The 23,773-nt window shown below is 39.0% G+C and overlaps 1 long non-coding RNA gene across 1 annotated transcript in view; it reads left to right on the plus strand.

Annotated features, from left to right (window-relative positions):
- The first annotated feature begins 16,955 nt into the window (after positions 1–16,955).
- The window catches only part of LOC121302974, a 30,639-nt gene continuing 23,821 nt past the window's right edge, over positions 16,956–23,773 (plus strand). Inside the window, exons 1-2 of the long non-coding RNA XR_005947747.1 lie at positions 16,956–17,028; positions 22,923–23,006. This is a non-coding gene — a long non-coding RNA (uncharacterized LOC121302974). The remainder of the gene's footprint in view (positions 17,029–22,922; positions 23,007–23,773) is intronic.

The following is a 23,773-nucleotide window of genomic DNA, read 5'->3' on the forward strand; positions in this document are numbered from 1 at the left end:
CAGGCCCTCGCGGCGCGGGTGGTTTTCTGCTGGCTATTTGTCAAGCCGAGCGAGAACCAAAACGTGAAACTCTGGCATCACAACACATCTGAATCTGGCTCGGAGCCGAGTTGGGACAGGGCTGGGTTAATAACTTCCGTCAAGCATTCTTCTCCTCTTTGCGTAATTAGCCCGTCGCAGCATTTCAGTAATATGTGAAGAACGAAAACCAAGAAAAATACAACCATAACTCTGGATTTGCCATTCTCGACTCAAACACAGCGCCTCTGATATCGCATCCTGTTAACCGTGACATTATCCCTAGTTGGTAGTTCTAGCTTTTTGAAATGAAGTCATACTCCTCTTTAAGTGTAAAGTGATATTAACGGTCGTTTCTTTGTTCTGTGTGTGTGTGTGTGTGTGTGTGTGTGTGTGTGTGTGTGTGTGTGTGTGTGTGTATATATATATATATATATATATATAATAATAATGATAAGGAATGATAAGGACAAGTATTATTGAAACTATATCCAATTATAATCCAATTATTAAACAATGCTCATTCCATTATCGCATAGTAATATAACAACAAGCAATTAAAGCAAACACATTCTTAGCATTAGTCACCTAGCTTATGGTGACAGCAATAGATTGATCAAGTCCTCCTGTACACCAGACATTCTTTCTCAAGGTTAGAAGTTTCATTCTCTGGTGCAGAATTCCCCAAGTAGTGCACCGATCTCGTTTCTGGTACACCTTGCAACAATGCATAATAACATGTTAATTATGTGTAAGTACACCTGTATTTACTATGTAATTACTATGTAATACACAGTAATAAGAGACTTAATGTTAAGTGTTACCCATCACACTGTAAGCTATTACTTCTTCCAGGCTCACCTAGCCTCTAGCACAGCCATTTATTCTTGCTCTCTTCTGCTCTCTGTCACATTAATATGCTGAATCTTCAAAACATGCTGCGCTTCCCCAGTGTGTGTGTGGGGGGGGGGGTGCCCTGCACAGATTAATGTCCCTTTTCCAGCCAAACACGCTGTTGCCTGCATGCGCTGATCAAAGCTGCTCCCTTCAAGCTCTCGTTAATCAGTGCTGCTGATCCATCTTTACCACATAAGTGCTCTGGAACTCGTCCCATATGCTTGGTGCCGGTGCTACAGCTGCCCCAGACTCAGGAGCGATAGCGTGGCGCTAATGAGAATCCATGTGTCTAGCAAATGCTTTGTGTCACAGCTGCAACCTGACTCAGTTTATCTTGTGTGCTGCCCCGTTGTTAAATTGAAACACCTCTCGGGATGCATGAATGAAATACTGGTACAGGGATATTTCATTATTGATTGATTGCTTTATTTATTTATTAGGTTTTGCATAAGCCGTCTCGTTTCTTATTTACCACCGCTAAAAGAAATCTATAATGGAACCCAATCACATGTCTTGTTAACACATATAGCAAAGATATCATATATATGTCCCAAAAATAAATCACATAAAAATTGAAAGCAAGCCCCCATAAATTTTCTAGCCAAAATAGTATTATTGTAGCACCTTTTTCACTACTCCCTCAATCATTGAGTACTACCCTGACAGAGGGAAGCCGTGCAGAGGTTCCCTTATCACTTCAATGGAGAGTAATGGTGTGGACTCTTATGCCAGTGCACCAGCATGGAAGAGAGATGCTTTACACAGTGTCGTACTTTCAGATATATTACAAAGCGAAGGAAACGTGGCCATGCAGCCATTGCCAGCAAATATAAAGCAATTAACGAAGTGTCTACTTGTAATCCTCTCTGTTACACAGTAAATAACAGCAACTGTTAATAGTCATTAGGTTAAAGTTAGGATTAGGGTAACATGGTTTGTGAAAAAGCCTGGTTTTAGACAAAGGCAGGGAAATTCATGTTATAATCATCAATAAGACATTCTATCATTTGTAAAGTTTTAGTTTTTATTTTAATGGTGCGCGTAACCCAGTTTATAATTCCTACTGCAACTGTGGCAATGTTACTGGATTGCAAAGAACAGTGCAGCGACAAGAAGAACACGACTTCCTTTCAATAGAAAACAAAGGAAAACATTCAACATTTAATAAAAAGCCAATGACAACAGTTAAATCTCATTCTGCGTTTTCTTTTCGTATCCCACTCTGGAGCAACACGCTTTGTCTGTAAAGATTAATATGTGAATGTCAGCTTGACAGCAATGGCAAGATCTCTTTTCAAAATTGTAATAATTAAATGCACAAGAGAGACAACGTGCCTCCTCATGAGTTGCAACACTGAACGAGATGTCATTTTTTTGCAGGGGGTTTGCAATAGTTTCTGCAGTCGCTAATACAGCAGACTCTAGCAAATGTGAAGCACTTGGGATTATAACCCTGTCCAGATTGTTGATTTGTTCCAAACAGTGATCTGTCCCTTGTTAAAAATGCCTAGTCCTTTTGTGGTACAATCCTCATTCAAAACATGGATGCACTGTCTGTCTCTCTAGAGCTATGGCCAAATATTTTGCATCACCCTATACAATTGACTAATTATGCTTCATAATGTCAAATGAAACCTGCAGAATAATATTACCTTAACATTTTGAATTACACACCGCTTTGTAAAAAAGTGACAAACATTGAAAGATTTGACATTTCAAAATCGAACAGCACTACAAAGCGGTGTGTAATTCAATATGCTAACATAACATTTTTCAGTAGGTTTCATTCGACTTTATGCAGCACAATTAATTAATTCTAGAGGGTGATGCAAAATTTTTGGCCACAGCTGCCCACTAGGAGTGTAGAGGAATCCAGAAGGGATTTTTCATATTTTCCAGTAAAGGAAGGCAGATTGGCATAAGGAGAAGTGGCGAGCATCTGGAATCCACACAGTGTTCCTGTGGTCAGCAGTTTTATGTTCTTGTATCTGGGTCTCACCTTGGGCAGAGCAGCTGCTTGTAGTCAGTTAATCATCCTCGTTCCAGATCAAGGTCTGGCAAACGAGATTGTAAGTGAAGGAACGTGCGCCTCTAGCGACCTCAGATTAATCTCAAATGAAAAGCCGCTGTCCTGCCACAGAGCTGCAGGGCGCAAGCTTTCAATCACATTGACATCATATTTACCAGCAGGAAATGGAATTACAGATTGGTTGTTGTTTTTTTTTTCTGTCAATGTAAAAAAAAAAATGCCTGTGCTTCACTAAATTAAAAAGTTAAAATTAAATGTATTTGCATAATGGAAAGTGAACACTGCTAGTCTCTTATTAAAGCATGTTACTACTGTTAAACTATAAACAGTGTACTAAATCCCTATGTATGTTCTAATGTATTCTGTGGTATACCGTAGCACTGTGCTTCCAAGATTTAAAAAAAAGCTATAGTACAATCTTCAATTGAAAGGACCCTTATATAAGTTTATTATGGCAAATTATTCCCATGGTTATACTATGCATTTACCATAGCTTAGTTTGTTATGTTTTTCATATACTCTCTGGGCTTAACAATGATTATCCATGTGCTTAAAGAGTGAACTTGTATAATCCAATCAACACACTAAAATAACACACAGCAAGCTCAGATGGTTATCAGTTTTGATCTATAAAGGTTTACCACTGTATTTTTGGATGGTGAATGTGTTTTCAATGTGGTTTCTTGTCTTTATATGAGCAGAATAGTGTACGGCATTTTGGAAACGACAAAAGGCCATCTGCGATAGAAATTCTGCTGTGCAGAAGCACATATCAAAGACCCAATCCCTGACACTAGCAGAATACTGAATAACAAATCGAATGTGCTTCTTAAAACTTCAAAAAATTCTTCCATTTGATCCAGGCTATGGATTGTCTAAATTATTAATTGCGTTGATGTTAGAGTTCATGCACTTACCTATATATATATAATATATATATATATATATACTCAATATATATATATATTATTATATATATATATATATATATATATATATAGAGAGAGAGGAGACAGAGGAGACGGAGAGAGAGAGAGAGAGAGAGAGAGAGAGAGAGAGAGATAGAGAGAGAGAGAGAGAGAGAGAGAGAGAGAGAGAGAGAGAGAGAAATATTTCACTCATTTTAGGTTCTTTTGCACCCTTTAAAAGTAAACCCAGACACAGGACTTTTCAAAGCATTTTCGTGCAGTTTTATTATTTAACAGAAATAAAAAAAAATACATCAAAATAAAACTCTCACTACACTATACTTTTTTGAAAGTTTCTAACTAGATCGGAAGGCTAAGCTGTTTACCGATTTAAAAAAAAACAACTCTGTTACACAAGAGCACACAAACACAGCACCCTTTTTTTCCCAGGCTTCACACACAGCCTTATTGCTTCTATAGGATTTTCATACCCTGGCAGCCTCTTGCCTTCACACAGACTGCCGTGCACCAACTTTTTCATACTGGCTATATACCTGCCTGCTAATTACAGGCAGGTGACACAAATTCAATTAATCAAACAATTACACCCGTGGCTGTGCAAGCACACCTTTATTTGGCAGGGTCCATAAATTAACCCCATCCCTGCCAACCACCGCCACATATCTTTCAGGGATCTGTCCTGCCACAATACAGTTTTCTGAAGGACTAACAGAACTTTAGAACAGGACAGTTGAGGACTTGTCATGTAAAATCAGTGCCATCATTTCTGTCGATGATGGCCTTACACCCTATTGACATTGCTAGTATAACACAACGGTTTCAGCTTACACAATCATTTCCTGCCCCAGCCCACTTCCACGCACTATATTGCTCTCAGATGTGCAGCTTTAAAAGAAACACCTTATACCAAGCATGATTTTACCATTCTGGTACTACACTAAGTTAAAGAAATCTCTGTTTTGCTTTCGGATGGTGCTGCACTTCCTTGGTCACCTCCTTGATCGCTTCTTTCTAGTTATTGCTCAACCAGCTGACTGACGTGATTTCAAACAGTAGCTTTAATCTAGACTGGTGAAATGATTTTGAAAGTGAAGCAGTAACCAACTACCTGAAATGCAAGTAAACTTTCTTTAGCTTTGCGTAGCGCCAGACGATTTAAAATACAAATACACTGGTTGCCACAACATGTGTTTCTTTGAGAATTGCACATTTGAGATCTTTGTAGCAAATGGAAGCAGGCAATTGTAATATTTTGGTTGCTGCATCCACTTCATGTGACCTTATCCGCTGAACTTTCTTGTAAAATACAGAGTGGCATTCTCAGTTGGTTTGAATGAAAATTACATTGGATAGTGCATCAGGAAGCAATGAACATTTCAGTTGACTGAAAATGAAACCCGGGCGACTGGAGCCTGCTGTGTCTTGAACTTCAAATGCACTGCAAATCAATATCGGAGATAATTATCTCGACTATTGCTTGAGCTATATGGATAATTGGCCTGGACCCATTCTCTTCCAACAGCTTTCCATTTTTTTAGTTTTCACCTCATTGTTTGTCTTAATGAAAATCATTCAGAAATTAGGGGAAGTTTGTTTTTTTGTCTGCTTTGAGCTCACTGGGCCTGTAGGGTCTGATGTAACCTGGCGTTGAGAAACAGTCCCTGATGTTTTGACCTCCCTAACCTGGGGCTGCCAGAGCCAACAAAATTCTCCCTGTGAAATCTCCAGCAAAGATCAGCTACTTGGAACAGCCGCACCTACACCCCCACCCCCTGACAGTGTGACTCACCCTGCACCCCCACCCCCTGACGGTGTGACTCACCCTGCACCCCCACCCCCTGACGGTGTGACTCACCCTGCACCCCCACCCCCTGACGGTGTGACTCACCCTGCAGCCCCGTGAAACTTGGGAAAGTTTTGTGGCTTTCAGATCCATTATATGAAAATGATATGAAAGCACTGAAGATATATGATCCGGGCAGAAATTCTCAAGCCCCTTCACGGTTGTGAAGCAGCAGCCTTCAAAACTGTTTTTTTAACAAAGACCCTTCTCATATTGAATTCCACAAATGAAAATCGACTGATTCTGGACCTCAAACATAGCACCCTGCCATCAGAAGGCAATGGGGGATGGGATCATGAATGATGTATCTCTAGATTCGACGCCACCTTTGAAAGTAATCCTGGGAAGACAGGTTGATATTCCCCAGCCAAATTTAATATCAATCAATCTTTATTTTTATAGACAGCCTTTCATAGTGGACCATCATCACAAAGCGCTTTACAAGATGCAGTTACAAGAAAATCCATAATACTTTAAATACAGAGAAATGCATAAACCATGATATACAGTAAAAAAAAAAAAAAGCATAATACATTAAATACAGTGGAAAGTGCATAATTCATGATAGTAGCATAATACATGAAATAGTAGCAGAAATACAGCAGCTAATAACAGATATCAGGTTTAAAGGGCATGGAGAGCAAGAGAGAACAGGTGGGTGTTGAGAGTTGATTTAAAGCGAGCGACGATGGGAGCATCACGCACAAAAGCTGGAAGAGAGTTCAAAGGAGTCGGAGCCATAAAGAATTGATCAACATTTGTATTGGTATCTTAGGAATGTAAACAAAGCGCCCATAAATGGTGATAATAAGCCACCAATAGCCTGGCTTAAATTCTGGTTTGAATTACAACACAAAAGAAAGTGTTAAATATGCCAGCTTTGCTGTTGAGCTCAAATATAGCACCAGGTGTTGATAACAGTAGATTCCAGTGGTGACATGTGTTTTCAATATTCTGTCTATTTCACCTCGTTCTAATAATAAAGCGAGAGAGCTGTAAACACACTCATCGTTCACTGTGTTCTGTGTACTGGAACATTTCAATAATGCACAGCAACTTACTGACTTGTAACCCTTCTAAACGCACGCTTTTATTTCCCAAAATAGAGTAGGGTGGGAATCAGCTGAACGGCTGATAAGTGTGAGTGATATAAACGATATAAACCTAGACTGCGATATTATTCGCAAGAAATGTGGGAGTTTCTCTAGACTTCTTTTATGGAGGCTTTCCATTGATGAATGTTTCTCTTTTTCATTTTAACAAACAGTACCGCACTCGTTTACATGGCACTTAGCTTCCATGAAGTTGTTTTTCTATCTTTATTTTTTTTATTGAAATTGCGTTGTTTCTGAAATATGGATAACCACAGCGCCTGCAGATGCCACGTCCCTCAAACTTGAATGACTGTGATTTTTCAGATTATTTCTCCTTGTGAGCCTGATTGCAAGATTCAAATTGTTCCTTTTATTTGTCTTATTGATTGCAATTAACCAGCTTTTGGTCACATAAGGCGCAGAGCCAAAGGCCGTTTTCGAAAATAGAAAGTGCGCCGCAGAGCAGCCTTCTTATAAGACAGGAGATCCTGCGATTAAGTCTGTCGAAGAACTGCAGTTCAAAAACTTGAGGTTTTTTTTTCTAGCAGCTCAATGTGTTTCCTTCACTAAAAATCACATCGAAAACCTACTAAACCAGAAAAAAAAAACATGAACTAAGGATTAAAAACAATCAGCGCTTGGGGATTTCTTCCTGCGTATGTCTGTGGATGGCTAAAGCATTATTTTGTCTTGGTAACAACCACTAAAGAGAATACATTCCAGTAACAGTGTCTTACCCTGTTCCAAATTCCCTTTCTAGTGCGCTATAATATTTACAGAAACGAGAAGTCTGTGCAAAGTGTTTCAACCTGCTCATAGTTCGTACTGATGGAAAAATGTGTGTGTGTGTATGTGTGTGAGTGTGTGTGTGGTTTTTTTTAAGGAGTTTTTGGTAGCTTTTCAAATTACAGGACATGAATAACCATTATATTTTAATAACTGGGTACACCATTGTATCAGAAAAGGGTTTGGTTTAGAGTTAGGGTTAGGAGGTTAGGGTTTGGGGGTTAGGGTTATATCATGCAATTACACATGCAGTACAATGTAACTATGCATAATAACATTGTGATTATGTTTGAGCACTCCTGTATTTAATAAGTAACCGCTATGTAAATACACAGTAACTAGAGACACTTAATGTAAAGTTTTACCTAAACATTTTCCTCCCATCCCATTGTGTTTGATTGCGAATGTGGCACCAGATATTCAATCTGTTTTCCTAATGTGTTGCAAAAATAATTTATTCTGAACGAGCCAGAAACGATTCAGGGGCTGCGGTAAATGGAACCGTAGGGTACATACTGATGGATCACTTTTATGAATAATGGCATCATCAGCGTTTAAATGAAGTGGGAACTCAACTGGGCTTGTTTGCTAAAACAGACTTGGCAAAGAGGCTGAATCGTGAATGTTGTTTAAGGAAGGGTGAATTTGTATTAGTCTTTGTATTAGCCAATTAGAAATGCACCTGTGTTTGAAACATTATGTTAGGTAAACGATATTAGATTGTTAGCAATACCAGGTTATGCAGTGTATAAACCATCAAGGTAACACTTCATATGAAGGTGCTGCTTATTAATGTTTTATAAATATATTATATATGCTTCATAACTATGTTATAGAGTGTTAATAAAGCATTACAGATGGTTTATAACCATGCAATTGCCATAGACAGAATTACGTTTAAACATCCGAAAGTAGAATAGGTGGCTAAAAACTGTCCCCTTTATACAAACATAATTCCATCTATGGATATTGCATGGTTAAACATCTCAAAGTAGAACAGGTGGCTAGAAATTGTCCCCTTTATAAAACTGGAATTCCATCTGTGGTGACTGCATGGTTATAAGTCACATCTAAAGCTTTATTAATAAGGTATAACATAGTAATTAAGAATCTATTATATAGTTATAAATCGTTTATAAAACAATAATAAACAGCACATTTATATAGCGTGTTACGACCAGCAACAAATCATAATTATTTTTATATAATATAAGGTAAGATGTTAAATATTCCGAAAATATAGAGGATATTAAATATTCCTTTAAATGAAGACGGTGAAGTATTTTCCCCCTATTTTCAAAATGAATTCAGTTTCTACTAAACTTGGGAACACATTATCAACCATCATTCACAAACCAGAAGCTCAGAGCAATATTAATTCTCAGAAAAACTTAAAAAAAAAAAAAAAAAAAAAAAACACACACACACACACACACACACAGCTTGACACTTAATAATTACGCCCTCCCTTCAAAATATAATTTGCATTTAATGTTTTTTTTATTTTTTTATTTCACGTTTCATCTGCTCTTGCATGGGTTATAATTATCCCATTTTCATATCCTAATTACATTGCTTGAAAGTAGCTGCTTTTTCGGATAATTCATTGCCTTGCGGTCTGATGATGTTTAGAAGCAGAATCTGTTATGCATCTTTGGCATATTTCTTAAATCTCCGGAAATGCTCCAAAGTTATATTTCAGCTGGACTGCTTGGAATTCTTTCAAATATATTTGCAGTATTTTTCAAGGATAACATTTTCTCTCACTTTGCCAGCAGGCAAAATCTAAGAGCAGCTTGCTGTAAAAAACAAAAAAATGTAAAGGATAGAATGACCCCCTTGTGAAATAAATAAACATATAGAACGTGCTTTGATGAAGACAATATGTCGAAAAGCTTTATTTAGCTTTTATTTTTACCTTGTTCTTAATAAAATATGAATAATTGAGAGACACTCTGGGATATAAGTTTTTCATTAAGTGAGAGTTGCCGTCTTCATCAATTCAATTGTTTGTTCCTGGGATGAAGCACATCATGTGTGTTGGAAATGATTGGGGCATCTTTGTAGCACCAGCATTTTCTACAACATATACAGTATATACAGTATTTATATGTATATATATATATATATAATATATATATATAATATATAATATATATATATATTATATATATATAATAATATAATATAAAATGTAGCTTTTTCTACATCGAAAAAAGACTTCAAAAGACCTGGCTGCTGCCGTTGCGACTCTCGTTTTACATAGCAGAAGTGTCTTGGTTCGTTGTCAACAGTTTTACAATATTTATAATAAGAAGCACACAAAATTCAGTTTTTAAAATTTTCACAGTTCGTCTCCGAGGAGGCCTGTTTCAATAATCACATGAGATGACACTGGGACAGCTACTTAGTTATCTAGAACAGTCCTCCCTCTCTCTCTCTCTCTCTCTCCTCTCTCTCTCTCTCTCTCTCTCTCTCTCTCTCTCTCTCTCTCTCTCTCTCTCTCTCTCTCTCTCTCTCTCTCTCTCTCTCTCTCTCTCTCTCTCTACGCCCTGTCATTGCTCACCATGCAGACGGTTTGACTCTCTTGACAATTCTGTTTTCTCTTACCCTGTCAAAATCTAAGACAGCCAACGGGGTCTGTTCTCCTGCGCGCGCGCACACACACACACACACACACACACACACACACACACACACACACACACACGCACACGCGTGTTTGTCTCTTTAGAATTCAGAATGTCAATACTTACGGTAATGCAGGTTACAAATGACATCGCTCAGTTTTAACATCAACAACGACAATAACTTAAAAATAAATTGCCTGTGTATCTCAAGGTGCTTTACACAGTTCAAAAAATACAATATATAAAAAAGAAGTAAACAAACCAAACATAACATTATTAACAGCAACAGCAAATGTGGCAACAACAACAAAAAGACAACAAGACACGCTCTTCTCAAGGGGCTTAACCAAAATCAACATTTTTTAAACTGATCAGCTGACTGGCAGTGCCTGATGTCAATGGGGAGGTCATTCCGTAGCACAGGAGCCAAGGGGCTAAAGGAACGACCAGTGAGAGCAACCCGGTTCACATCAGGAACAACCAGCAGCCCTGCCTGGGAGGATCTAAGTAATTCAGTAAGGTAAGCAGGGACCAGTATCACTGAGTGAGCGATAAGTCGAGAGAAGCAGTTTAAAAGAGAAGCGATACTTGATGGGACGTCAGTGTTTAGCCAGGACTTTGGACGGAAGGCCTGCAAATAGGGAGTTACAATAGTCAAGCCGAGAGATTACAAATGCATTGATCAAAATCTCATCAGCAGCAGCGAGAGAGAACAGCGTCAAACTTTGTCAATCTTCCCATAAATGGAAAAAAGAGGATTCGACAACAGAAGAAATATGTCCCTCAAAAGACATTGTGGCATCTAAGTGTAGCCCAAGGCTCTTTATAGAAGCTGAAGGCTGCAGTAGATAGTTACCATAACTAAAATGAACAGAAGTGAAAGAATTCAATTGTGTTTTAGAGTCATTAAGCACCAGTTCAGTTTTAATAGCATTTAGCAGACATCTGAGATTCAGTGTCTGCAAGACACTTGGGAAGCATTAATATAGCAGGAGAAATAGAAGCAGAATAAGTGAGAAGTTTTGATAAAAAGTTGGTTTAGATAGAGCCATTCTTATGGCAGTGATCAAAGACTGTAAAGCTTTACCCTTTCCCCACTCCTGTGCTGTCCGTTATTCCATTCCAGTGCTAGCATGAGGTAATAATGCTTGTAACCAGAAGGTCACGGGTTCAAATCCCACCACTACCGCTCACTGTGCGACCCTTAGCAAGTCACTTCACCTCCTTGTGCTCCATCCTGTTAAATCAATGTCCTATTGTAAATGACTCTGCATGTAATTCACAGTTCACAGCCTACCTCTGTGAAGCGCTTTGTGATGGTGGTCCGCTAGGAAGGGCGCTATATAAAGATTTCATTATTTTGGCCAAAGAAAGTCAGGTTTATACTACTTTTTTCTATAAAAAAAAATCTTCACTGATATTCCCACAACTCTTGTAAACGGTGCGCCAGATTTTAATGAGCCTGCATCTTCCTAATCTGCATATCCAATTAAGTTAATTAGAAAAGCTTATTTGCTGGGTTATAAATAACAGTGTGTGGCAATATTGAAGCAGAGCTGCTCCAAACCAGTAATGGCTCAGTGCTTGATTACAAGGTAATCATATCAATGTCAACTTGCAAGGCAATCAAAGGAACCCTTTAAGTTGATGCAGCAAATGTGTGTGTGTGTGTGTGTGTGTGTGTGTGTGTGTGTGTGTGTGTGTGTGTGTGTGTGTGTGTGTGTGTGTGTGTCTTTTTTTTTTCATTCTAAGCAAATGGAAGATTTCAAATAAAATAATTTTCTGTTCTTTTGATTCAAGTAGCTCATATGCAAAATAATTAAAAACAAAAAAAAAGTAAATTAAAGTTGCAAAGTCCAAAAGGACACCCGCTCACTTCTTATTTAATGTTCTAGTAGAATGTAAAATTCAAAGCTTTAACTAAAGGAGCCATACCACACCCATTCACAGTCCTGTATAAGAGGAACCAATTAATAACAAACTTCACATTACATTTCACTTACTATATTATGGTGCGTGCCTTTTTTTTTCTCTATATTAGACTTGACTTTGAGCTGTCTTTCAGCTCGTCCGGAGAATTCTAAGTTCAGGGATGGAACAGCCTCCCTCATTCCATTTAAATCATGTGACAGTGTGACCTCTCAGCTCAGCCACACCTACTCCAGGCTGTTCAGACCCGGCACTCTCAGGACAATCTAAAGACTGATAGAGAGAAATAATAGTAAAATATGATAATAACTCGATATTGAAGAAACCCAGAAACCGCACCAGAGGAAATCTAAAAAAGGACTTGACGTGAGACAGCTACATATTCTTTAAATCACAACACCAATTTCTCCTGTAGCATTGTTTACGCTCCAAACGTGACACCGGAAAATTCACATCACCCTTAACATAACCCAGTCTAATTTGGATCTCTCCATTCCTCACCACAAACACGACTCTCACTTTTATTGACATTTGCTGTAACAATCTCTCCCAGAAGAAGCTGTGAGCCAAAAAAAAACAAAAAACAAAAAAAACCACGCTTCTAAATATATGCATGTTCTTTTCTAGTTGGGAGAATTCAAAAGGTACCAGGAAAAGCTAACAAAGCAGTACTAACGCCCAGCCCCAGAGACCTGACGGGGTGGAAATTACTGCATGCTTTCGTTTCGCATTATTTCAGATGTGTCCTGAAGCAGGCAAATTGCCTTGGACTGTAACCCTGCGCTAAAGGTTCAGAGTTTGTTCATTTACAAAACAGCCTCTCTGCAAACTGCAATGATGTCTGGAAAGCAATGCAAGATTAAAACAGTAGTGAGGTTATAAACGCTGCAGTATAAAGCAATATAGTAAGAAGAGAATGCAATACCATGAGCTGTGACCTGCATCACAGCTGTCCAAAAAAAACAAAAAAAAAATGTCAATAACACATCATACTATAACTTTACAGAGGTTCAGTTTAATCAATCTAAAACTGGCAGCAAAGAAATTGAAACTGCTTCATATTTTAGTGTCCCCTCTCCCAAAGACAACCATGTTCAAACCAATGCATTGTGTGCGTGCTGAATCACATTGCCCTCGGTGAAAGATTAAAGGACTATTCCTCATCCTGCAGCTTGGCACGTTCTCCTGCCTGTCTCCTCAGCTACTCGCTTCCTCAATCCCTTTCACAGAACAAAAGCTGAGATGATATATTCATTGTAGCATAAGTCACCTACCACTCAGCAATAAAGTTCTCCCTGTCATTCTTACAACTGGAATAAATTGTGATAATTTAAAAAAAAAATCCTGTGAAAGGCATGGCACCTGCAATGACTATGTCAGTGCTGGAAAACGCAATATGAAAAGCTCATTAATCATTGGAACTCATACTTACTTCCCATTTGTTGGCTCATTTGGAGTTCCCAAATTGCTCATTACAAGGTTTATAATTATTCCATTCAATCAATGTTCCACACTGCAAAAGTTCTTTGCCTCTTTTAAAACTGTTTGTTTTCCAAAGGGGTATCATGGTTTGGAAACAGATGGTTTCTGGCTAAAACAGGCTGTAATACATCCGTTCCCAAAGGTTTCACCCTACACACAACATATTCAATATAATATATTTATCAACATGAATGGTTATAAATACACAACTTGAGGCACAAAGGTGTGTTCGAGTGTCAGTGCTAGAGAATCAGAAACAAAGGAAAGGTAGCAACACTTTGTCTCGCCACATAGTGAATCGTTCAAGGTCCTTTAAGACACAGGACAAGATGCCCTGTCAATTATTTCATGCAATTAATCTTGCATAGTATAAATGAGATTTTGCTGATAAAACATTTCAAGTCGCTTTCTCTTTGCAGTCTCAGGGCTCTTTCAGAGACCACTGTTTCATTTTTAATCGCGCCCAACATCCTCCTAGGATAGCAGCAAAGAGTGCATTACAAGCTGACAGTAGACTATATGAATCATTAAGTGACAGTGGCTGCTTTAAAACAAAGGTTATTTTATACGCCAGTGATAGCACACGTGTGAATGCAGGAAACGTTCTGCTTTTAAAACTCTTTAGTGTTGTATAAAACATTGATGTTGATTGACCTAGTACAACTAAAGTATTTATTGCAAAATTTACTTACACATAATTAGAATGTTATTATGCATAGTTTCAATGTTATTATGCATAGTTACAATGTTATTATGCATAGTTACAATGTAAGTAATGTGTACATTTTTTGCATGATATAACCCTCTAACTCTAAATGTAACCCTAGCACTTTTCTGATACAATTGTGTATTTGCACATAGCATGCAAATTGATGTACAAGTTAAGTGCATCGTAATTATCCATAAAAACACTGTAATTATGTGTAAGTGCACATGTATTTGCTATGTAACTACAATGTAAATAAACAGTAATTAGAGACACTTCATGTAAAGTGTTACCATTGTCTCTCCCTATACTCTATTGCTTTTTGACCAGGGTATGAGAGGAAATGTTGCAATGTAGAGATTGCAAGAGAGCCCTGTACAGCTGTAACAGTGCCTTTCATTATTGAAGAGTCCTGGAGTTATGGTATACTGGTGAAGCTAATAAACCAGTGTAATTTCTTCAGTGGGAACCTATTCAATCACTAATGAATATGACGGCGTTCCTCAGGGTACAAGCATCGTGATGGAATTGTGAATTAGCCTTCGTCAAATGTGGTTTAAAACAGAGGCACGGCATGCCCTGTATTAATAATTCAAAATACAGTGTTCTCCTTATTTCATAACACGTACGTCTATTCAGACTGTGGAGACTTCAGACCACACTTCATATAAATGAGAGCACAGTTTTGCATTTTGATAATCTGTAACCTTTGCAAAAAAAGTGTCGAAAATGAAAATGTGCTTTAGTTGATGCATGCTGCTGAAGAAACAGGTAAAAATGTCGCTGTATACCAGTGTGTCCACCACTCATTTAAAATTATAATCTGTGAGTTCAGACATAATCCAGAATGTCTCAATTCGGTATGGTTTGGGTTCCAGTTCAGTGCACACCCTAATACATTTTGCATAAGAGAGAAAGTGTAACAATTGTAGAAATCACGCACACAAAAAAACTAAAACCAATGCAATTACAAAAATCTTCATTTACTGTTTAGCATGAGAACAAGATGACTCAATATGAACAATATCCAACAAAATACTTAGATCATGTCTGCTGTCATTTGCGTACTGAAGTGAAAACAAAATAGTTGAATTATGCCTCCACACTAATTGGGCTACAAATAATAAAAAAAAGAAAACAGCCACTAATAATAAACTCAATATACCTCCACCAGAATGATTAATAGTGGGGGGTATGCGTGACGATAATGATCCTCTCCCGGTAGCACGCAAAATAAATATTAACCTAGTAAAGAAACCTCTCTTGAGGGGCTGAAAAGCCTATGAAAGCTGGCAGTGATGTAAATAAGCCCTGCAAGCCGCAGTGTTGATCAGGCTGCCGTTTCAGGGAGAGAAGCTCAGGTAATTGCTGGATGTGTTTGTCCTTGTTAATGTAGTGGCTCCTAATCAATAACAAATTGAATATGGTGATTGGCAGAGATTTTGTGCAACTGCAGCTTGCCCTATTCAGTTCCTAGCACAGGAGAGGGCAATTTTGTGTGCCCCTCCTGCCCTTGCTGTCCTATTGTCCAAAAAGGGGTTTCAGAATATAACGAGAGTAAACCCCCCCCCCCCCCTCCAAATATGTGTTAACCCTCTTATAAGCATTTATACTGCCCCCCCATCCCGTAACTCTTTAAAGTACAAGGGACACATGTGTCCCACAAATAAAAATGACTTTCACTTTCTTATTTTGGCAGTGAGGTGCATGAAACAGGGTTTATAATGTAGCGACAGGTTGGATCTGCTCATCCAAATTGTCAGTTTCCTCCTCGTGGTACTTGAGTCGCTCTCCAGTGTGTTTTAAGTGGAACCCGTTTGAACAACAAGCGCCCGATTCCTGAAAGGAAAAGTGTGTTTTGAGCACACTTCACGGTAGAGTCTACACTACACTGTGCTGCACGTTTGGTATATTATCAATACATGTATTTGCAACAAAATGATATCTAGGGCTGATGATTGTAATTCCTTGTTTGTTGGTCTCCCTGATGTTGTATTGAACAGGCTGCGTATGATGTGTATCCAGAATGCTGAGTCTGCCAGCATGTTCAAAACATATCTCTTTGACTTGCCTTTCACTAGCAAGCAGTTTGCAGCTCTGTTGATTCGCTGTTTACTTGTGTAAAGCGTCCTGGGATGCTTGTTCATCTATATAAATGAAATTGGTATGGTACTGTATAGTATGGTTTGGTATGGTACGGTATGGTACGGTATGGTTTGGTATGGTATAGAGTTCCATTCTTACAGTTACAGAATTGTGTGCTCAGTGCGTGTTGTAATTACAAGGTGAATACAATAACTGCCCAGCCCATGAGGAAAAAAATACCAATTACTGTACAGTGCTAAAATAATTAATTAAAAAAATAACTGTATAACTGTATTGGGTGCATTTTTAATTTCTAAAATAAAAAATAAATAAATAGAAGTGCTAATTTTGAGGCAGTAGGTTTGGCAATCTAGCCCACAATGTGTTGATGTGAAACATGTGCATAAGAGCTATTTTTTTTCCCTGGAGGTGGAATGTTAATTATATAACACCACAATGGTAACCAATAGCAACGTCACACTGAGCATGACTGTCTGACTCAGCGGTCATTACCTGCTGGAGAGCTGGCTGTGGTGACAGTTCAGTGCCGAAGGCAACAGGCAAAGACACTTAACGAGAGACCAGACAAATAATCTGCAGGTAAGGACCACAGTGGAGGATATTAACGCTGCTGTAAAAAAAACAAATGCTTTATTGGGTTTGAGGACGTATTTCAAATGAGTTTCCAGGTTAGATTTTGGGCTGGATCGCTTTGGTTACTTGGTATTAACGTTGCAGTTAAAAGCAAGACTAAGTCCTAGCAGGTTTTAGTCTACCATAGACTAATGATGCTGGAAACCTGGCTGAGAAAACAGAGGACGCTTCTAATATATTAGAACTATTTTTTTTTAAAGTCAGGGGGGTAAAAATAGTTTTTGGTTATATTTTATTTAAGAACCTGCATAACATAATGACATCAAACAGCTGGAAGTTAAAAAGGGCAATTGTGTTGCACTGATTTGCGGTTTATACAGGCTAATTAATGAACCAATTAAATCCAGGTTCCACAGTAATTACATGACCACAGGTTATTAACTCTGCAGAAATTCGTCATTTCGTAAACCTCAGTGGAGCCAGCATGTTTAAAGCTATCATGTAATTATAATGAAGAGAGACTTGATTAAGAGCAGAAGTAAATCAGCATGTTATTTCCCAGTGCCTCTAGTAATCTACCTAACTAATGCACAATCCTCGTATGTTGAAGACGTGGCTGTGAATGACAATTTCAACAGAATCAAACGAACAAGGCTTGCAAACATATCCCATCCCCTAAACGAATCCCCTATTCCTAAATACTAAGGAGCCCGGTATACACATGGTGATCCTCAGCTGTGCTCAGGACCCCGATCACCCTGGATACACACACAGCCGTGAGTGGACTGAACAGATTCACAGCCCTTTACCTCTGGCTTGTAGGGAAGCATGTGACCAGGGTTCATTTACAATCAATAAATCAATTAACGCCTGGCCACTTTCCGCGCTTCTCCCAATTACCAAGAAGATTCTAACCCCCAGCCCTGCCCTATTTAGAACTTAAATTTGAATAACTAATAACTGAAAAACACTATTTGCATGTGCCGGGCTTCAGCCCTGCCCCATGCCCCATGCCCCTATAGGCTGATAATGATCTAGCTGTGATCTGTGAAAAGTCAGAAGGCTTCAGTCCCTGTAGCAGTCACCCACTCACCCTTCACAACTCTCATTATCAAACTCCTTAATCCTGCCAAAGGCAGATAGTGCAGCTACACATATCAGAAATGTAGCATCCCTAATCCTAATGAAGTCCAAACAGAGGCAGACTATTTCCCTAAGCCTCAAAGTGACACAGACGCTCAATTTGCTGTATGCTGGCATATCCAACCATTTGTGTTGTCAGACAAGAGTAGAATCCATCAGGACGCATGTGAACTCACAGGCTTACACCTCCAGATGTCTTGGATTCAGTCGTACAGTAATCCCAGTTTATTCAAACAAAACACACACACACACACACACACACACACACACACACACACACACACACACATACACACACACACATACACATACACACCCCAATAAAGTGTCGGGGCAGTGTGTGTTGTGCACAGGCGTCAACCCCAGCAAGCAGTGGGAATGTTTTAAAAAGGACTTGATATGAACAAGATGAGATTCAGAAGTAAATGGTACCCTACTTCATTAAAATCAGAGCTACTACAAGCAGCAAAGTCAACATCAGAGCCAGTACAAGCAGCAAAGTCAACATCAGAGCCAGTACAAGCAGCAAAGTCCTTGAGACACAAGCACTTCATTAATACCAGATCTAAGCAGCTACAAAACATCAAGGACAAAAACAGCAAAAAAAAAAAAAAAAAAAAGAAAAGTTAAACTAATCATCCTTTTTGTTTTATTTTCAAGTTAGATATTCCCTCAATGCACGCTCCCTAAACCCACTGACTCCACACACTGGCTGTGCTTTTGTCCTCTCATTACTTTATTACTTCATTACCACGCGCTTAACTGCTTTTAAAAAAAAAAAAAAAATGCTGCGAGGAAAGATGTTTCTCTTCCTTATAATTACTTTATAAAAATGACTCCCACTAATAAGCCTGTCTCTCAAATTCTCTCTGATAGTGTTTCCAATTATGCAGTCCCTGAAATACTAATGTGAGATAAATATAAATTGTCTCCTTACTTCCCCTACCAGCACTCAGTTTAATCTTCAGTTTTTAATATTCCTTTGAAGTGAGCCTGTTGGAATGATTGGCATCCCACGGGACACTTGTAGGATCACGGGTCTGATTCTCAAGGTCGTGGGATAGTAGCAGGATAGGGGGTGAGAGAATAGGGCACTATTTTTCTATCTTCATCAAGATTGCTAAAACCGAGGCTTAATTGTGCCGGATCGTACCGGATCCTAGATCCCGTAATTTTGTCTGACAGGCAAGAATCATACCATTTGCAAATGATGAATTGTATGAAAATGTATATATATAAAACATTATCATTTTTACAACCCAGACTTCAAAACAGCAAAAAACTAGTGCTTTTAAATCGGCCTGCCCGGTATTGTTCAAACCTGAAGATTATGTTAAAACGTGGCGAGGCAAAGGTTAGCATGCAAAGGTTAGCATGCAAAGGTTAGCATGCAGCTACCGACACCAACAACAAAACACGAAACCCACAAGCAGATGAGAACTAGAAGCATATACGGGAGCTGCTGCAAATCAAGATCAGTAAATTAGGACTAGAAACTAAAAATCTATCCCTCTTCCATAAGATCTGGTACCTTTTTGTTTACAAATGAATCCCTGGTGGTTAAACTCAACAAATACCAGTAACACACCCCCTACCACGGCTGTACATTCTGAATAATCATGACCTATCACTATGAAGCTGAACATGACTCATATCGACTGTATGTACAGAATAGTACAAAAAAAAATATCAAGGAATGATTTAATTAAAATTGGAGACACCTCTTTATATCTCCACAGTCTGATAATCCCAATCTGAGACTATTAAATGAAGTTGATCACAATTTAATAAGACCTTTTGTACCTCCGTATCTCTCCAAGAACCGAATGCTAGCTAATGCTAATTGCAAGTTTCATCACCATTGGCTCAGCAGTGTTTAGAGATACATGGGAACAATATGTACCATATATACCTGTATGCATGCATGACAGACTCCATGATATCACCATTACTGGGTCTCCCACCTCCTGAGGAATACAGCACAGAAATAAATAGACATGGCATTGCAACAGCATCTCTGGAGCAAAGGATACAAACTCTTTTAGACACACAAGCTCAAGGCGTCTCCCTGTAGTAGTAAACACGTCTTGAGGATTTAGTTGACGTTCTTAACCTTTTGGTGAAAAAAATGAATTTATGCTACTGATGGTCTGTCAGATTGGCGCAGCTTTGCAATTATTCCTAGAAGGACCTTTACAAGGGCAGGGTGATGGATGAGCTAAACGAAATCAAGCTATTGACAAGACTGTAGGGTCAGAGAGTAAGATGAGGAATGTCATGGCAGAATTGTTAGAATTGTCCTCTGATTCTGCTTCTGTGCTTCGAGTATTGACTTGGAGTCGTTTTAAGATTTTAAAGACTTTGATCTAGGCTAAATAAATCCTATAATCAAAGGGAAAGTCTGGTTGTTCTTCGTTGGACTCTCTCCAAGTCTTGTTGTGGTGGTGAAAATGGAACACAGTATAAAAATGATTGACTACAGCTTTTAGCTACACACTACTTACTTTTGCATAACCCTATGGAATTAACCAATTGTACTTCATAAAGTTGAATGATTTTCTAGGTGATGCAAAATGCAACATTTCAGAAATATTTTCTAGCAGTTTTTCACTAGCCCCAGAAAGGTAGTGCAATGTTCTGTCATCCTGTTAGGGAAGCACTGTTATAACACTGAGACTGTGCAGCGCTGTCGTCCTTCTCTCCATGTGGCTGAGTGTTTCAGTTAGACAGCCTGGCAAACGAATGCAAGTTGAATGTTTGTCATTGTTTTTGGCAGGAAAAGCGTGAAGTTATTCAGCGGGAGAGACTGTTAACCTTAAACGCAGTGTTAAATACAGCAGCAGAATCATTAACAAGGCTGGGAACCCGAGTGAGTGCCACAAAATGGGTCATCTCGACACATAAATACGGGCAATTCAATCTGCATGAATTAACAGGGCTGAGTTCAATTCAAAATGAATTGCTTCAGAACTCAGAGAAAGTGCAGAAGTGCAGACATTAGTCATTTCATCAGGATAGTTATTTGTCCCTCCCCTTCAATGTATTCTGTCATCAACCAACCAGGTACTTCCCATATTGATTGACATGCTTTGCAGCCAGTAACATGCTTCCTGCAAAAACGACCTACAGTAGGAACTGAAACAGTAACTTGCTTCCTGCAAATAAGGTAGATGTTACCAGGGCTGTACCAATATATTAATGGCTCATCCCATTGCAGGTTCCATTGTGCTGCCATGGTTTCCTCTAAGTGCAGAACCATTGCACTGTGCTGATGCTTTGCATTACAAGATCACTAGACTGCAGTTAAAATGTTTTATTTAGAACTGTGCTAGAATAGTTTGTCATTTGTATATAATGAGCTGATGTGCCTGCCGCTCTCCATAGATAAAGATCTGCACAAGCAGTCTGTTTGATCCCTCAGTCTCCGTATGCTTCCAGCTGGGGATCTGTCTTCATCTTGCTATGCGGAAATCTAGTCTCTTCATTTGAAGGTGGTCTTGCCAGCTGTTGACAGACTGACAGCACAACTCAGAAACGGCAGGAGTACACCCCAATGTGGTAGCAATGATACAGACAGTGAAGGCACAATCCTGAAATGGTTCTTATAGATGTACCTCACTGTTCGATTTTATAGATCCGGTCCAAGCTCTTTTTTCACAAATAAACAAATCAAAACACAAAAACAAATCTAAGAGTTGAACAAAAACCTACACCAAACAAAACACTATAATAACACATCAAACATTCCATTCCTTTCCTTTCTTTTCCATTCCATTCCTTTCTATTTCATTCCCTTCCCTTCCCTTCCATTCCATTCCATTCCAGCTGGGCCAACTGCCTTCATTGAATCACCCTCCAAGCAAACATTTCCTTGGTTCTCTTTTATGGGGTGTGGCCAGGATGTAAATTGACTTCAATCATTCAATTGCCACCTGGCCACATTCCACACTTCTCTAATTAACTAATAAAACAATTACACAATGAAACATTTTACCACATGGCTGTGTAAAAGCCGCTGTCTTGCCCCAGGCTGCTCCTCTACACCTGAGCCCAAGACAACTGCCAGCCACCAAACACGCGTTTCACTTGTGCAGGATCTCTGCCATGTCACACCCTCCTTTCAATGAAACTGACCATGTGCACAGCTTCTGCCAATGCCAATATTACCCGCACGCACAGACACCAGCCACTCTGTAACCCTATTTTACTGCATCTCTACAAAACGGTGCATTTGTAAAGTGATAAAGCAGCCAGTTTATTAGGCTACAGCATGAATGTGTGTTTTACATTTAAAAAGAGCTTTTGAAAAAAGATAGATAAAAGCACGTCAGCAGCCTGCCTCCCCTGCCACTGCTGTAAATTCAAAATCAGAGCGACAAGCATGACAAAGAGAAATACTATGGAGCAAGAAACACCAATCAACAGGCAGAGGCAAAAATATTAGTTAGTGTAGCGTAGAGCCTTGATAAAACATAATATATAGGTACATAATATGTGCTATTGATGTCACATGATCTGATTCCAGCTAGACCATTGGAGTAAGTTTAAACTACATCACCGGAAGGGGCTAAGAATCATATAGTTTGTGGCAGATCGAAATTAATTTGCCATACTGTTTTTAAGGGGGTCAGCTAGTTTGATCGTGCCTGGTGCTCTGCTTGTGAACATACCGCTTTATAACTTTGCTGTTTTAAAACTGCTTTGGAATTATTTTTGGTATGTATTAATGTTCTAAAATATCATTTTTATGTTAACAGATACCATGGATTCCATCCATCTGAACCCTTATGCTGCACAATGACTTCACGTGGCGTGCGATTGGTCAGCTACCAGTTTCAGAGGTCAGCTGTCACTTTTCTATTTGACTAGTCGACTATGGTGTGCTGCCCCGACTGTTTCATTATGCAGTGTATCCCTACACTGCATGTTATAAAGACATAGCCCAGGGAGCAGCCAGCAAGTTATAATGATATAAGTGGTAGAGCTCAGAAGAGGTAAGAAGATGGTTTTTAAAGCTTGGGTTATCAAGGAAACGCGTGTAAAACAGTTTCTTGGATTTTACGTGTTGTATCACTGATAGACAGTCTTACGTGCCATCCTTTTAACTTCGTTTTGGGGGAAATGAAAATCCTGTCAAAAGCACATTGTGTTTGATAGAATGGGTTTCGCTGGGTTGCAAATTGCCGGCGCTACAGAGAGAGAAAGAAAGAGAGAGAGAAAGAGGGGGGAAGAGAGTGGGGATAGAGAGAGGGGGAGATTGAGAGAGAGAGAGGGGGAGAGTGAGAGAGGAGGAGAGTGAGAGGGAGAAGTAGAGAGAGAGAAAGAGAGAGGGGGGATACAGAGAGAGGGAGAGAGTGAGAGAGAGAGAAAGAGAGAGAGAGAAAGAGAGAGGGGTCCTTAATTACCCCACCATAGCAACCATTACATGCATTGAACTACTTCACAGCAGGAACAAGTTAGACAAGTCAATGATAACTAACATGATTCAGAGTCCTAGATGTTACCATGGTATTCAGACTACACCTCAGTAAACTTTAATCATGAGATATTCACAATAAGAACACAATAAGAGTCACAATAAGAACGTCAGTATAAGCAAGCTGAAAGG

Source organism: Polyodon spathula, chromosome 31, assembly GCF_017654505.1.
Source record: "Polyodon spathula isolate WHYD16114869_AA chromosome 31, ASM1765450v1, whole genome shotgun sequence".
Lineage (NCBI taxonomy): Eukaryota > Metazoa > Chordata > Actinopteri > Acipenseriformes > Polyodontidae > Polyodon > Polyodon spathula.